Source organism: Canis lupus, chromosome 2 (genome assembly GCF_011100685.1).
Source record: "Canis lupus familiaris isolate Mischka breed German Shepherd chromosome 2, alternate assembly UU_Cfam_GSD_1.0, whole genome shotgun sequence".
Taxonomy (NCBI): domain Eukaryota; kingdom Metazoa; phylum Chordata; class Mammalia; order Carnivora; family Canidae; genus Canis; species Canis lupus.
The window spans coordinates 63,816,768-63,832,826 of NC_049223.1; the positions used below are offsets into that span (position 1 = coordinate 63,816,768).

At 52.9% G+C, this 16,059-nt stretch overlaps 3 long non-coding RNA genes across 3 annotated transcripts; 1 reads left to right on the top strand and 2 right to left on the bottom strand.

Moving 5' to 3' along the window:
• Positions 1-306: 306 nt before the first annotated feature.
• On the bottom strand, positions 307-4,143 carry LOC111094689. Its single transcript, XR_005355058.1, has 3 exons — positions 3,822-4,143; positions 1,803-1,894; positions 307-786 (listed from the first exon to the last, which is right to left on the bottom strand). It is a non-coding gene; the product is annotated as an uncharacterized LOC111094689 (long non-coding RNA).
• A 7,378-nt stretch (positions 4,144-11,521) lies between these two features.
• Positions 11,522-13,960, bottom strand: LOC119870329. The gene is made up of 3 exons (XR_005355799.1): positions 13,906-13,960; positions 12,065-12,288; positions 11,522-11,926 (listed from the first exon to the last, which is right to left on the bottom strand). It is a non-coding gene; the product is annotated as an uncharacterized LOC119870329 (long non-coding RNA).
• LOC119871121 lies at positions 11,877-15,234 on the top strand. The gene is made up of 2 exons (XR_005355800.1): positions 11,877-12,064; positions 14,085-15,234. It is a non-coding gene; the product is annotated as an uncharacterized LOC119871121 (long non-coding RNA).
• The last annotated feature ends 825 nt before the right edge of the window (positions 15,235-16,059 follow it).

Below are 16,059 nucleotides of genomic sequence, written 5' to 3' on the forward strand. Positions count from 1 at the left end.
TTACCTTATGATCTAGCACCTCCACGCCTGGAGGAAGTGAAAACACGTCCACACAAAGTCCTATATTCAAATGTTTGTGGCAGTATTACTTTTATTGGCCTAAACTAGAAACAACCCCAAAATCTATTAACCAATGAATGGATGTAATAGAATAAAAGGAATGAGCCACTGTTCTTTGCAATAATAGGAATGAATCTCAAAAGCATTACGGTAAGTGAAAGAAACCAGACCCAATTTGTAAGATTTTTATTTATATGATTCTCAAGAAAAGACAAAAGTGTAAGAACAGAAATCAAATCAGCGGTTGCCAGGAGCTAGGGTTGGGGAGGAAATTGATGAGGGAAGGTTTTTGGCTGCAGCAAATGTTCCGCATCCCGGTGGTGGCTGATATACATGACTGTGTATTGTCAAAACTACTCATGCAACTGCTCACTTTTTAAAGTGCTTTTTACCATATGTTATATCTCAATAAACCTGACAAAAATAAAAGATTTCAGGAGCTCCAAGTACATGCTAAGCACTGAGCTGACACGGCTCCCACGAAGCTTACAGTTACTTAGCGATTTACCCCACGTGGTTGGTTGCCGGCTGGGGACTGGACTCCGTGGATGGGGCCGCATAGGAGTGCAGAAAGCAGCTCCGTGCTGCAGCCCCGGCCCCCCAGGCCTGTCTGGGTAGTGGAGGCTCTTTCTGCACCGTGGAGCCCAGTGACTGTCAGCCAAGGCTGAGATGCCGCTCTCTCCGCCTTCTGGATGCATCGACCCCAGGCCGGCAGGATCAGCGTGCCTGTGGGGAGGCCAGGCAGAAATGAGGAATCCCACACCCCAGCTCACGCCCTCCCTCGGAGTCAGACCTGCATTCTCACCAGACCCCCGGATAATTCCTTTGCACGTGGAAGTGTGAGAAGGTCTCAGCTGGTCACACACTCACTTGCGCTTCCGCCCCCACCCCCAGTTTGGGTTGTCACTGTCACTTGTGTCTGCTCTCAAACCCATTATGTCGGTGTTCCTGTAAAAGGACTTACACAGTATCCAACCCATGAAAGACGAGCAGAAAAAACTTTGAACAGAATTTGAATGTGACTAATGCAAAGACTCCATAGTGGTGATTTGCTGTAAACATTGCTGTGGGAATGGGTGCTGGCAACGCAACTATGAAAGATTAAGAGAAAATCTCATAGAAATCTAGGTTTGTCTATTCAGAGTGCTCCACAAGCAATTCCATTCTCACTGTGCCTTTAGAAATTGGGGGGGCGGGGGTCGGCGCCTGGGTGTCTCAGCTAGTTAAGCATCTGCCTTTGGCCCAGGTCATGATCTTAGGGTCCTGGGATCAAGCCCTGCATGAGGTTCCCTGCTCAGTAGGGAGTCTGCTTCTCCCTCTCCCTCTGTGCACCCTGCCCCACTTAGATAAATAAATAAAATATTTTTTAAAAGAAATTGGATGTCGCCAATTATCCATCACAGATGCAATTTATAAGAGGAAGACAGGACCTGGGATGTAACTGCTGGAGGATTCACCCCTCCCAGCTCTTCTGAGGACTCAACAGTGGGATTTTGGGGTCTGTGGCCAACCCAGGGAACTCCCCATCGAACCAGTCTCAAGACAGCACCATTCACAGATTTTCTCCGGGCCTACCACCCCACCCCACAAGAATGGCAGCCTCACTCTGGGGGACCCCAGGCTTCAGAGCTCCAGCCCTCTATTCTCGTCCCAACCACCACTCCACTGCTTCCTGCCAACTCCTTGAACTGCCCCCCACCCCAAGCCTTCTGCCAAAGGGGTGTGCTTTTATGTTCTCTCACAGAGGTCCTTAGACTGAGGCCACGCCGGGGGCTGACACGGTGGGTGGCAGAGAAGGCTTGGTGCAAGTTGGGGTCCAGGTCTTCTTGGGAAGCTGTGAAGAGACACAAAATACAATGCAGCACCCTTTACAGACGTCTGCTATGAATCTCATGTTCTCCCTCACAGGAAGTCTTCCCGTCATGGTCTTAACAACTCTCAGGGCAACAAAAATTGCTGCTGGTGCATTCATTTCCTAAGGTTGCCTAAATTGCCCCAGACTTAGTGGCTTAAACAGCAGAAATGTCTTCTCTCACGTTCTGGAGGCCAGAAGTCCTAATGGAGGTATCAGGAGGGCCATGCTCCTTCTGTGGCTGAAGGAGAACACTTTCCTGTGTCTTCCAGCATCTTCTGGCAGCCAGCGCTCCTTGGCTTACGAACGCTGTACTCTCATCTTGGCCTCTGCCTGAACGTGGTCTTCTCCCTGGGTGGCTCTCTGTGTCTTCTCTTTTCTGTCTCTTTAAGGACACTCCTCACAGGATTTAGGTCCCTCTCTAATAGAAGACAATCTCACCTCAAAGCCTTACCTTGACACATCTACAAAGACCCTTTTTCCAAAAAAGGTTCAGGGTGGAAAAGCTCTTTGGGGAGCCACCTCTGAGCTCTTTATGCCCAGGCTCTACTTTTGCTGAATGGGCTCAGAGGGATCTGCCCCCCCATCCTTTTGTCCACCCCTCCTCTGCATAGCCATTCTGGAAGAATCTCCATCTGATACTGAAACCTAGAGCCTAAAACATTAGCAAGCCAAAGCTAAGATCCCCTCATTTCTTCAGAGCAGGGAGGACCTGGTCTTAACTCCTGGATCTGCAGATCCTAAAGGAGAAGGGGATGTTCCCCTTCGAACCTGGATAAGACCCACCCTCCCCTCAACCCCCCCGCCCCCCTCCCCCGGAACAGGCCACAGTCTTCCTTCAAAGGCAAAACAGGTTGACTTGTCATTGTCCATCACGCAGACGTTCTCATCGACTACACAGGCAAACAGATCATTGTCAGACACAATGAAGGAAGTAACTGAGGTGAGTACTAAGTTATGCAAACCCAGGACTGACAAAGGAACGAGGGATGTGGGCCCTCCTTGCATCCCAATCAACTTGTCTCCCCTATTTTGAGGTAAACGATGGAGCTTCTCTGATTCCTGAGCAAAGGTGGTATAAATCCATCCCCAGGTCCCCTCCTCCCAACAAGAGTTTTACCTGCAGAGAATCTTCCAGAACTCATGCTGCTAGGGCACATGGAAGAAGAGATACTCTCTGCATGGGTAATCAGGGAAAGCTTCACAGAGGGGAGGGCAGATGTCTGCACTGGGCTTTGAGGTTCATCCAAGCACAGCAGGCGGAATGGAATCAAGCAAATTGAAGGCCGAGGTCAGACTTAATGAATAGAGCAGGAGCAGCACCAGGAGAACCGTGGTAGGATTCTGAGACCCAGCCGGGCTCAGGAAAAAGTTCTCTAATCAATAGAGCAGGAAAGCAGGACAGTGACATGCAAGTCATCCCTGACCTAGGAGGTCAACAGAATCGTCAACAGAATGGCGTGGCGCCTAGGAGAAAGCCAGGGAACAGGAATCCATTTGGCCAAATGAAGTGGAGTCCTAAAGCCACCTGTTGGGAGTGGAATCCTGCCTTCCCCGAAACAATTTGTGAGACTCCTAACCCCCAGCACCTTCGAATGTGACTTTATTTGGAGGTGGCACCTTTCCAGAGGTAATCAGGTTGGGGCGGGCCTCATCTAGTACAACCGGTGTCCTTACGAAAAGGGGACATTTGGACACAGACACAGGCGCAGAGGGAAGGTCCCAGGACTGGACGTGTTCCACTGCCACACAATTCATGCACTCAGATATTCATTCACTCGCTCATCCCGAGAAGCGCTTCCAGAAGGGCTGCCCAGGGCCAGACCCAGCGCCACGTGTTAGGTATAGGCACGATCGTAACCTCTCTGAGCCTTTGTATTCCCATCTGTAAAATGGAACTAGAACCTACCAACACGGTCGTAGGGAGAATCGGTTGTGTGTCTCTGAAGTGCCTTGGGTGGTGCCTGGCACAGAGTCAGTGCCCAGGAAATGCCACTTCTCTGCCTCCTTCTCTTCCTATTCACATGTGAGACAGCAGGATCTCCTTCTGCTTAGAGTAAGACAAGTCTTGACCTTCCCTGGAGGTAGGATACGTGGACCCCAGAGGCCCCTCTCTTTATGCGCGGGGTTGCAAACTCCGTTATCTCTGGTGTCCAGGCCTCGGACAAGGGGCCAGGTCGGGACATGCAGAACTGCGGAGCACAGGGCTTGTCACCCAGAGTCCTCCGCTGTCCGCTCCAGCCCCTGGTCGCCGTTCTGGAAAACAGGCCCCAACATGCCTGCTCTTCCAGTTTTTCAAGAAAAGCTGAATATCTAGATTTTATGTGAAATCTTCCATTTAAAAAAAAAAAAAAACACTGGCAACCTTTCCCGATTGTTTCCAAACGACACGCAGCCCGCAAAATTGCAACCTCCACAAAGCAGAGAAAAGGCCGAGGTTCACAGCCACCAGGCCCCCCCCCCCCACCTCCCAGGTGTAGAGCTTTCAGAGACACAGAGCAAGCCCACCCACCCCGCAGCGGCCGGGGCCCACCCTGCACACCCACCAGAGTGCCGTCAGTCCTCAACGGTCTGCCTTTACGTCTGCCACCGCTCCGCACGCCCTCCCTCCCCCGGAACGAAATGTCAGACTCCAGCTTTTTCTGCCTCTGGAGTATGTTGATCAAAGTGCCCTTCCTTTGCCGGAGACACAGATCGATACGGGGCTACCAGGCGCCTGCCACGTGTGAGAGCCACTTACAACAAATGGGACCCCGTCCCCCGAGGCCGCCCACCTGCCCACAGCCCCGCGCACCAGTCACACTCCTGGCCACGCAGCCACCTCTGCTCAGAGCGACACTCGGGCCGTCCAGTGACAGAGGTGCGGGGGCAGAGGACTCGGAGCCCATAAAGGAAAGCTCTCTCTCCCCTCAATGACCACTTGGCATCTGGCCAGGCCCTCAAGACAGCCAGGAGACAGCTTATTACATGATAAATGCCCCTAGAAAGTTTCTGTCTTACCATATACCAGTGCTTATTTTTTTTAAAAAAAGGAGAGAGGCTCCTGGATGGCTCAGCGGTTGAGCATCTGCCTTCGGCTCAGCTCATGATCCCGAGTTCCTGGGATCGAGTCCCGCATCAGGCTCCCTGCTCAGCGGGGAGCCTGTTTCTCCTCTGCCTGTGTCTCTGCCCCTCTGTGTGTGTGTCTCTTGAATAAATAAAATCTTTAAAAACTAAATAAATAAAATTTTAAAAATAAAAAAGAGGGAAAAAATACCCCTACAGATTGGAAGCAACCTAAAAGTCAAAGATAATGCTAGACAACCAAACAGTAGAAAACAGCAGCAGTGTACAGAGACTAAGATGCCGCGTGGTTCGGCAAAGAGAGCAAAGCACGGGACCAAGGACAGACTGTGTCCCATTTGTGCCCCGAAAAGGCAGGGAGATATTTGCCTGTGTCTATTCATGGAAAGATTTCTGGAAGGAAATAAGAAACCGGTAAAAATACCTAGGATCGAATCCCATGTCGGGCTCCCAGTGCATGGAGCCTGCTTCTCCCTCTGCCTATGTCTCTGCCTCTCTCTCTCTCTTTCTCTGTGTGACTATCATAAATAAAAATTAAAAAAAAAAAAAAAGAAACCGGTAAAAATGTCTAACCCTAGGGAAGGGAATTAGAAACTGAGAAGCACAGGTGGAGGGAGGTTCACTTTCTACTTTGGTGCTTTTGAACATCTTTTTTAACCATATGGTTGTATCAGTAATTTCTCAATGAATTCGTTTTTGTTTGGAAATATTTTTAGGTTTACAAATGGTTGGTGAAGATAATATAGTTCCCACATACCCTGCATCCCATCTCCCTGGACGTCAGCATAACTAGGGTACACTGGTGCAAGAGAAAACATCAACACGGGCACAATCCTATTAAGTCAACTGGAGACTTTAACCAGAGGTCACCAGGTGTCACACAGATGTCCTCTCTCTGCTCCGGGTCCCCAGGCGGGATCCCCCAGGGTGTTGAATCAGCGTGTCTCCTATGCACATGACACTTTCTCAGACTTTCCTTGTTTTTTGGTGACATGACCACTTTCGACGAGTAGTAGTCGGGTGTTTGCGTCTCTAATGTCTTCTCATGATTAGATGAGGCCAAGTATCAGGGAAGAACAGCACAGAGGTGACGCGCCTTCCCCCCACACCATGTCGGGGACACGGGAGCCCGCGACTCAACACAGGCGATAGCGACCCTGGTCACAGCCCGCAGCGTCCGCCAGCCTCCCGCTGGGATTGCTGTTCTCTCCCGTCTACACTCTGCTCCTCAGAAGCCAGTCCCTGAGTCCAGCCCCGACTCGGAGGGACGGACGCTCCACCTCCCAGCTGCATGATGTTGGTCACTTTCACAAAGGGGGATCTGTCCCTTCTTTTACATTTATTCAATCATTTTTGTATATCAGTCTGGACTCAAGGGTATTGACTTCATTCTTTGGGTTATAATCCCCACACTGCAGCGGATTCGTTTGTTGCCGAATTATTCCAGCTTGAGCTGTATTAGCTTTTTAAAAATGGATTTCAGTGATAAAAATCTACAGCCAGGGATCCCTGGATGGCGCAGTGGTTTGGCGCCTGCCTTTGGCCCAGGGCGCGATCCTGGAGACCCGGGATCGAATCCCACGTCGGGCTTCCGGTGCATGGAGCCTGCTTCTCCCTCTGCCTGTGTCTCTGCCTCTCTCTCTCTCTCTGTGACTATCACAAATAAATAAAAATGTAAAAAAAAAAAAAGATTAAAAAATCTACAGCCATTTAAGGAAGCTGTGATCGAAAATAAGGTTGCTGGAGGTCATCGGAAATTATTCCAGGCTCTCCATCTTCCCAACCAGAGGAGAAAGAGTGAGGATGAGCTCAGGCCCCCCAGCGAGACCGCGGGTTCAAATCCCAACTCTGCTACCTATGAGCTGTGGCACTTCCAGCAAGGTGTTAACCTGTCGGTGCCTCAGTCGGAACATCCAAAAAACGGGATGGTTATGATAAAAACACTTCCTACTTCCTAATTTTTGTGAGAATTAATTACCACAGTATCTGAAAAGCTTTTTTTTTTTTTAAGATTTTATTTATTTATTCATGGCAGACACAGAGAGAGAGGCAGAGACACAGGCAGAGGGAGAAGCAGGCTCCATGCAGGGGGCCTGATGCGGGACTCGATCCCGAGTCTCCAGGATCACACCCCGGCTTGAAGGCGGTGCTAAACCACTGGGCCACCAGGGCTGCTCTGAAAAGCTTTTTTTAAAAAATGATTTTATTTGTTTATTTGAGAGAGAGACAGAGACAGAGAGAGAGCACAGGCAGGGGGAGGGGCAGAGGCAGAGGGAGAAGCAGGCTCCCCGCTGAGCAGGGAACCCCACACGGGGCTCGGTACCAGGACCCCGGGGATCATGACCTGAGCTGAAGGCAGACATTCAACCGACTGAGCCACCCGGGTGCCCCTGGGAAACATTTAGAAAAAACTGCTTGGCCCAAGGAGAGCACTCGGTACCACCCGTTGTGGTTGTCATTGGCACACGTGGGGTACACGTTGTAGGCTTGCTGGGGGCCGGGTGGCTGTGGGGTGCCTTGCACACTGGCCTGCCCCCGTGAATCTGGCCATCAGCCAGAGTTGGCCACACCCTGAGGAGAGGGAAGCCCTGGCAGTGTTAGAAAGATGGGAGGCAGGAGGCTGACCTCTGGCACAGCCATCCCTGGCTCTGCAGCCGGGGGGCTCCCCAGGCAGGGAGTCTGGGTGCTTCGGCCTCCCGGCACCCCTGTGTATCCAAGGGTCTCTGGCCTCTTTCAGGCTTCAGCAGGCTCCAAGGATCCCAGCCTGCCTGCATCCTCCCCTCTGCCCCAGGGTCCCAAGCAGAAGCCGAACAAAGCAGGAGATCCCCACCGTCCCAACCAACGGGCTTGGCCTGTGGTTGGCATCTGTCTGGCCAGGGTGGCGGAAGCAGGGCTGCCTTCCAGGCCCTTCCTCTGGGCAGTGAGTGGGCAGGAGCCCATTCCACCGCCCTGGAAACGGAGGCCAGAGTGAACGGCCCAAGTCAACACTTTGAATACGTTTCTGATCAGGGACTCACTCCAGGTCTGGACCTCACCCAGGATCTCCAGCCTGCCCACCATCCCACCTCGGATACCATCCCTCAGGGCTGGGCAAATACGCAGGGGTCGCTGGGAATAAGCCATCTCTTTCCTGTCCTCCACCTCTGCTCTTCCCAGGACCTGATCTTGTTCCCTCAGGAATGGGCATCCTCCGGCCCCTCAGGACCTCAACCCTCCCCACACCACCTTCTGCGGGCAGCCCTGCTGACTGGACCCAGAAAGGGCTCTGGATCTCTGGCCGAGACAACGTGGGTGACTTGCCCACTTTGTACAACATGGGAACCAGCATCCACCTGGTGCGAAGGCACAAAAGCCAGTGGCATGCGTGGAAAGCACTTGGCCTTGGTCAATGTTGAGAGAGTGCTCAATGGCACCCTCCTCCTTCCAGCCAAGACTTGCAGAGCACCAGGCTGGCATCCTGTATCATTCATTCCTTCATTGACTCTGCAAGTCCTCACGGATACCTCTTAGCAGGCAGCATGTGGGCGCCCCGTGCAAGGGAAACCACACGGTGGCTCCTGCAGGGCTTGCAACCTGGTGCGGGAGCCAGACGGCCCTTGGAGAGTCACATAGTCTGACAGCTGGGACGGGTGCCCCTGCTGCCCTGAGAGCTCGTACTTGGGGGACTTGATGGAGTCTGCGGGGTCAAGTGAGGTTTCCCTGCAGCAACAACGCTTAAGTGAATCCTGAGGGGTGGGAAGGGTTGAGGAGGGGTGAGAGGTGTGGTCCAGGCCAAGGGCAGCATCCCAGCTCCTGGAGGGAGACCAGAGAGTCTGCAGAGTGGGAGGTGGAGGGGATGGAGTGGCCCAGGGGGCCAGGCGACCTCTGGGGAATGAGCCACTGAGGAAGCTAGGAAGCACTGCGCTGAGGTAGGGGGACAGGAAGCCATCGAGAGGTGAGCAGCCGCTTGTGTCCGGAACATTCTACCCCCATCCACCCCAGCTGCCAGAGGGGAGTCCCCACGCTCCCTATTCATTACCTGACATAACTAATTGCCTGGTGACATTTCCCATATTATAGACAAATGTGAATTATGGGGCCAGCTGTTCCCCTTCTCGTCACCGGGAATCGGTTGATAAATATGTTTATTCGAGGTCAGCCTGGCCTCATCCATTAGAAATATTGTTTTTCTAAACATTACATTGATTTAATTTAACTCTAATCAATTTAAAATGGTTCTGACAATTAACAAAAGCTTCAAATATGACCTTAAAGTAATAGGATTCATTAGCTATGTTTAGGATTAAACTTACCCTAATAGGGCAATTTTTCTTCCGAGGGTATTTGGTAACCGACTAGTGGTCAGTCAAAACGAAATCAATTATTATAAATTATACAGTTAAAGTTGATTATGTATCCCCTGCTAATTTGTATAAATAAGGGTCTCTGACAATGGGAGTAATTTATTAATAACTATCTCTACCCCAGCCCGGTATCACCCTTCATGTAACAGCTGCCAGGGCATCTGTAACGCATGAAGTATGATTTTCCAGGGCTGTTCCCGCTGTATGCTAATTAAACCCATAATTAATTGGAACAGTTATAGTTAGGACACAATGCTGGCGCCCTTTGCCCTATTATTCATGACAGTCAACTCATTCAAAAGGCAATCTGATCAAAATTTCATATGCCAGCTCAGGCGCCCTGAGAGGAAGGTGATCCTGCTCCGGGGATGCTATGGTGTGACAGCTGGCATGCTGGGGGTGCGGGGCGGCGAGGGACGGTCAGGATTCAAGCTCCCAGTCTCGGGGTTTTGCAGCCCGCCACCGCCGCCAGTGCCCCGTAGAGAAGGAACGCGGTAGATCCAGAGGGGCTGGGACCGAGTCTGGGCCAGTGCTCCCATATCGTGCACCATAAAGCGTTGTAGAAACAAACCCCAAAACTCAATTTTTGCCAGCATTTCACAAACTGGGATAACTCACTGCTTTGGGAAATTCCTGCCTTTATTTGGAAAATCTGAATACCCTGGCCTGCCTCTGCTTCTCACGTTCCCTGCACAGCACCAACCCGCTGCCCTGCCTCCTGTTACCTGCCTGGTCCCTGAGGAGCCCTGGTCTGGGACACCTCCTCATTGTATACGTGGGGAAACTGAGGCCCAGCAAGGCGCATAGGGTGAACAGGCTCCAAGCACCTGAGGGTGGCTGGCTTTGCAGAGCACCCAGGCCGAGTTAGGGGCCCCAGGGGTGGTGACCTGTCCACGAGGGGACACTCTCCCTGCTGTAGCCGGGTGAGGCCTGGCAGGAGGAGACCGTGTGCGACTAATCAAGGCTCTGGGGCCCCTGGAACATTGGGATATTGATGGACCCACACCCCCGGGTGTGATGTTTGCAGTTGAAAACAACAGGCTGAGTCCTGCTGAGCCCAGATTCTTTGGGTCAGGCTGGAGAAAGTTGGGGGAAATTCCCTAATCCACATGGGCCTGTGGATAAAGGGACACCAGGGAGGAAGGTCCTGACAACCGAACATCCTGACGGTGCACAGAAGAACCTTCGGCTGGGACGTGCTCGTGAAGAATGACCTTCCGTGAATCACTCAGTCTTCCAGGGACCATAGCCACCTCGGGGCGTCCTGTGAGGGGGCTCAGGGATGGCCGCCACACACCTTCTGGTGGCCTCACTACTCGAGCTGAGGACAGCTCCAGGAGACTGGGGTGTCTGGGGGTGTGGTCACCTGGGGGGTAAGGCCGTTTGAAGGCCTAGAGGGGAGCCCGGGCCTTCCTCTTCGCTCAGGAAAGTGGGAACAGCATCCTTTCAGCAGAAGTCTTGAATCCTTCCTGCCTGTGTTAACCTGAGACCAGCACCAGGTGGGTGAGGAGAGAAGGGTAGGGATGCGGCTGGTCTGAGCCCGGAAGGCCTTGCTCCTGAGGACGTGGGAGGCTCCAGATGAAGGATAGTGTGATCAAACCAGGAGCTGGGGACAGACGGCCTGGCCACAGGGGAGCCTCTGAGGCCACTCTGTCAGGCTTGGGAAACCTGACAGCCCCAGAATCCCAGGGAAGGTCAGCACTCAGGCCACCCCATGCCCTGCCACATGGGGAAGGCCAGCTTGCGCCCAGGGGCAGATCGGCCTCCACCGGCCACAGCCTGCAGGGCCGGGATCAGACACCCACCCCACTCAGCCTTTTCCCACCATTGGGTGGAAACACAGCATCCCAGGGTAAAAGGGCCTGGTCCACGTCTAGGTTCTAATCCAGCTCTGTCTCCAACCCACCGCATGAACTCGATGCCCCTGGGAGCACTGGGAGGCCCCGTGGCGTAGGCTGTAGGCTCCCCAGCTTTAAAACGAAGGGTTGGACCCAATCTCTACTGCTCCAAAGGCCCGGGCCCCAGATGCTAATGGTATTGAAGACGAGACATGCTTGCCAACTTGAACTTCTAAAGAGTTTTCTCATTCTGCGCTGGGCCTGGGTTTACAAAAAAAGGGAAGAAACACCCCCCATCTCCCTTTGCGCTGGAGGTAACTGAACAAAGGAACTGAACTTTAACACAAAGTTTATCAAAACTCATCTGTTCCCTTAAAATACTGTGTGTAAACAGTAGCTCAGTGAAGTTGGTGCTAGGTGGTAAACTGAGGCACATAACAATTGTGAAGGGTTTACTTGAGCGTCCAGCAATTCGAATCTGGCCGCGCCAAAACAGAAGTGGTTAGGGGCGCTCCAACCCAGGAGAGCTTCCTGGAGACGGTGCAGAGGCAGAGCAGGGACCTGCTGTGATCGCTGGAGCTTAGCTTGGGCAGCTGCCTTGTTTGGGGGAGCCTCTGGCTGTTTGTCATCGACAGGTCACATCTTGGGTCTCGTGTCCTCCAAACCCAGCACACAGTGTCCGGCTTGGGCTCTGGCTTGCTCACTGAGGCCGCCAGGGCTTAGAGCCGTCCCCGTCTAATGGCCTCTTTGTTTCACTGCCACAATGTTGGCTAAGAAAATAAGGAAATGAGGCCGTGCCAATGGGAAAGTCACCCTGAGAAGCCGTGTGGCAGGGTCTGCTGGTTCAACACACGCCTGTCTCCCGCGACCTGCGGATCCCCCACCAGGCATTCACAGGAAAGACTTACGTGAGTGCCCCCCAACAACATGCTCGGGAAGTTCACAGCCACGTAGCCATCGTAGCCCCAGACTGGAAACACCCCAGAAGTCCACCAGCAGGAGACCCGATAAACAAATGATGGGGTGTTTGTCTAACGGGCTGCTCCCTGGCCATGACGTAGAATGAGTGAAAATTGCAGACGCTACGTTAAGTGTACAGGAGCTGCGTCTCCCTTTACATGAGGTCCAAAACCTGGCAAAATGAAGCCACGGGGACTGAAGTCAAAATAGTGGTTGTCACTGGGGTCAGGAGGAGGAACTGGGTGGAGCAGAGGGAGGCGGCCTGGTGCTGGAAGGTTCCCTGAAGTTGACAGGAAGGATGATGCATCCGCACGTGATGTTCACGGAGCCCGTGGAGACGTGCCCAGAGGGTGGGGCTGGCAGCAAAGTGTCTCCAGGGCCCCGCACAGGTCTGGGGGCCTGGGCTCCCGCTCTCGGCTGCCATGCAGAGACTTGCCTGCAGCAGGTGGCCTGGGGATCCCGAAATCCCACCCCAGCTCAGAGCTGCCATGAAGGGGGGATGGTCCTTGGCCCCCTTGTCCTTGGCAGCGTGGTGGCAGATTCCCTGCACCTCACGGAGAATGGTTCCAAACCTCAGGCTGCACCTACAGAGCGTCAGATTGAGCCCTCATCTGGCAGACAGGGGCACCCTGTTGGAGGGGCAGCTGGATGGAGCCCCATCCCGTAGGCATGCAGCAGGAGCATGGGAACTGTCTGGGGACCAACTCCCCAACACTACCCCCACTTTAGAGTCACTGCCAGGCCTCTGGGGCCAGGCGGCCCCGAGTTCAAGTTCCATTGGCCCCGCCTGGGCCTCGAGGTCTTCATCTGGGACCTGGGGAGGAGGCTCTGGTAAGCACGAGAGAGTGCACATAGGAAGCACCTAACCCAGGGCCGGATGCTCACCAAGTGGGGAAACCAAGGCCCAGGGTGCAGACATGCTTCACTCAGGGCAGAGCCGTGCCTTTTTCCTGTCGGGACCCATGGCTACAGGGGTCTGTGAGGCTCCTTCTGAGCCTCAGCCCCCACCCTCAAGTCCCCCAACCCCAGGCCACTGGGCCACCCACAGGAATGCAATCAACCCCACACTTCCATCCGGGTTCCCTGTTCTGGCTGTCCAGGACACACGGTCCTGCACGCTGCTGCTGTATTAGGGATGGAGAAACGAGGCTCAGAGAGAAGCCACCCAGGTAGGTGGTGACGACCAGTGCCAGGATCTTTCCAACAGCCCTGTGCTGAGCCTGGGTACAGGTGTGCGGCCTGGCCTGACCCCGCCTGCGGAGCAGAGCAGGAGTGAGAGGGGGTGGGCGAGACGCGGCTGGCAGGGGCAGCAGTGTCGGTGTGAGCACCTGTGACATGCCAGGCGCTGGCCCAGGGGCTTTGGGTCTGCAACCATCCACCGCACAGGATGAGCGAAGGTGGGAACCGCGGCTCTGTAAGAGATGCATGCTCTCCCTAGCACAAAAAGCAGCTGATTAAAGCTTTAATCCAAGTGCAAATTCTTTCCAGATTTTGATGAAAGAAAAGTCTTTTTCCAAAGGCAGGGTCTAGGGCAGTGGTTCTCAAACTTAATGCATATAAGATTCACTTGGTGAAGAAAAGGGTTAGGTGCTCAAAATGCAGATTCCAGAGCCCGGCTCTGAGAATCTGTATGGTTCTGTACGGTTTGGGGCCACAGGCGACCCTGAGCCTGCCTTCTTAAGGCCCCGGGCGACCCAGATGCAGGTGGTCTGCAGCCCACCCTTTAGGAAAATTTGATGAGAGTGTGACCAGTTTTCACGGAGACGCTGGCAATTGTAGGTGTACTAACCTTAGTACAGTAGCCACTAGGCCCACACGAACAGTCTCCCCCGCACCACCTTCCCTCTTAGAAGAATGTTTCTAGTGAAGAGAGAAATGTGCAACAATTAAGGGGCTTGACATCATGATCCTATTATTTGCTCGCGTTCTTCCCATAAAGCCACGGGTTTGTAATTCATTCCTCCGCAGATCCTGGAGACCTCACATCCGACCTTACAGCCTTCGTCCAGTAGATGGCACTAACTCGTTTGAAATAAGCAGAAATCCAATCCACCTGAGAGCTCAAGGTAGACGGAGAGACGGCAGGAGAGGGAAAGAGCTGCAGAGGACAGGCACAAGCAGCAACGCCCCACACCGGCCAGCTGTCCTGAAATGACACAGACGAAGCCTGCACCCTCCTGGACGTAATCCGGGACCTGCCGTGTAGCCCTGACTCCTTGCCGCATTGGCTTTCAAAAATCACCTGCGGCTTCCCAAACCTGGGCCTGCCTGCGGCTGCGAGCTGGGCGTGAGGGGCCGGGACGATGCCACAACCCACTAGGACCACAGGATGGCGGTGCTGCGCCAAGAGGACACGTTTGCACAGGCAAGTCCAGCTCTGGAAAAGCAATCTGAAGACATGAGAGGGACCTGAAAACGCGATCGGGAGAGAGAAGCGAGGTGGAGAGAGACGGGTGGCTTGGGCTTGCAACCTGTCTCTCAAATTCACGATTATACATACTCCACTCCTGCTTGCGCTGTGGGGGCCACCATTCACTCAGGGGCTGCTGAGCACCAGGGTGCGCTCAGCACCGGGCGTGCCTGGGTTCATCTCAAGAGATTCATGAGGGAAGTTCTCTGAGGTCTCCACTTCTCAGCAGAAACATTATGTGGGGAGCCAGAGGCCGGGACCTCTTGCATTATCTCGAAAGATGAAGGGACAGTGACCTAATTCTGGCCACATCAACAAGTGATGAGGTGGCTTCCATGCATCCAAGGCTAAAATTTTCCCTCTTTCATTCTGCAAATGTTTGAGCACCTACTTTGTGCTGGGCAAGGTCCGAGGGACCTAGAGGAAGCCCCTGCTTCTACCACAAAGAGACCACAATTCACCATGAGGTCCTGCACCAGAGGCGCCCTGGAGTGAATGAACAGTGCAGGGCCCACACCGTGCGCACAGGTGCATCTTCAATGACGTCACTGGTAACCCCGGGACTCTCAGGAGGCGATTTGCTACATTGTCAAGAATTGTGAGAGCCAGTTCTTAAACACATCTATTCTTAAATTATGGAAGCTTACAGTTAACAGGTTATATTTAAAAGTTATCATTAAATTTGATTAAATAAGTTCTATTTAAAACGCATCACTTCCAAATTGTCTTATATTTTACAATTATCTATACTGGGGGTAGGCAAACTTTTTTTTTTTAAAGCAAACTTTTTCTGTTAAGGACTGGACAGTAAATAATTTAGGCTGAGTGGGGCAGAAAGTTTCTGTAGTAACCACTCAGCTCTGCCACGAGAGCACAAAAGCAGCCGTAGATATGTGATGTGAATGAAAAAGGACAGTGCTCCAATACAGTATTTCCAAAAACAGGAGGAGCTGACCTTGGTCTGGGCTCAGGTATTTATGTCTCTCTATACCCACGAAGGAAATGCTACATACTTACGTGCAATCATATTTGCATCTCCTTCCAAATCCACCTGTAGCAAAGGCACACTGGTGGCTCACCATTGGCCATGGTGAGAGTATTTACACCACAAAATCAGCAGAGGCTACAGATCACGGCTCTTCTTCTCCCTAGAGAGCTGGTGGTTAAACTTTTACCAGCACACCACCAGCTATCCTGGTGTGCAGAGAAGTGACCTCTGAGCTGGAAGCTGGAACTGCACTTTATCTGTCCACCTGCAGCACCCCATCCCGCCCACAGGGGGAGACCTACCGGGCACAGTTTGGAAATACGTCTACTAGTCTAACGTTTGCAGGATGGCCAGAAAGAGTAAAACACACACTGGTTTAAAATGTATAGATGGCAAGATCATAACCCCACCTTGCCACACTCCAGGGAGCAGCTTTGCCTCTCTGTAGCTATTTAGAACGGGCAGCTAAGAAGCCACACATCATGGTCCAAGGCCTGATCTCATTCATTCCACAGGCTGGCAAGACCCTGCCTGCCACTGACTGG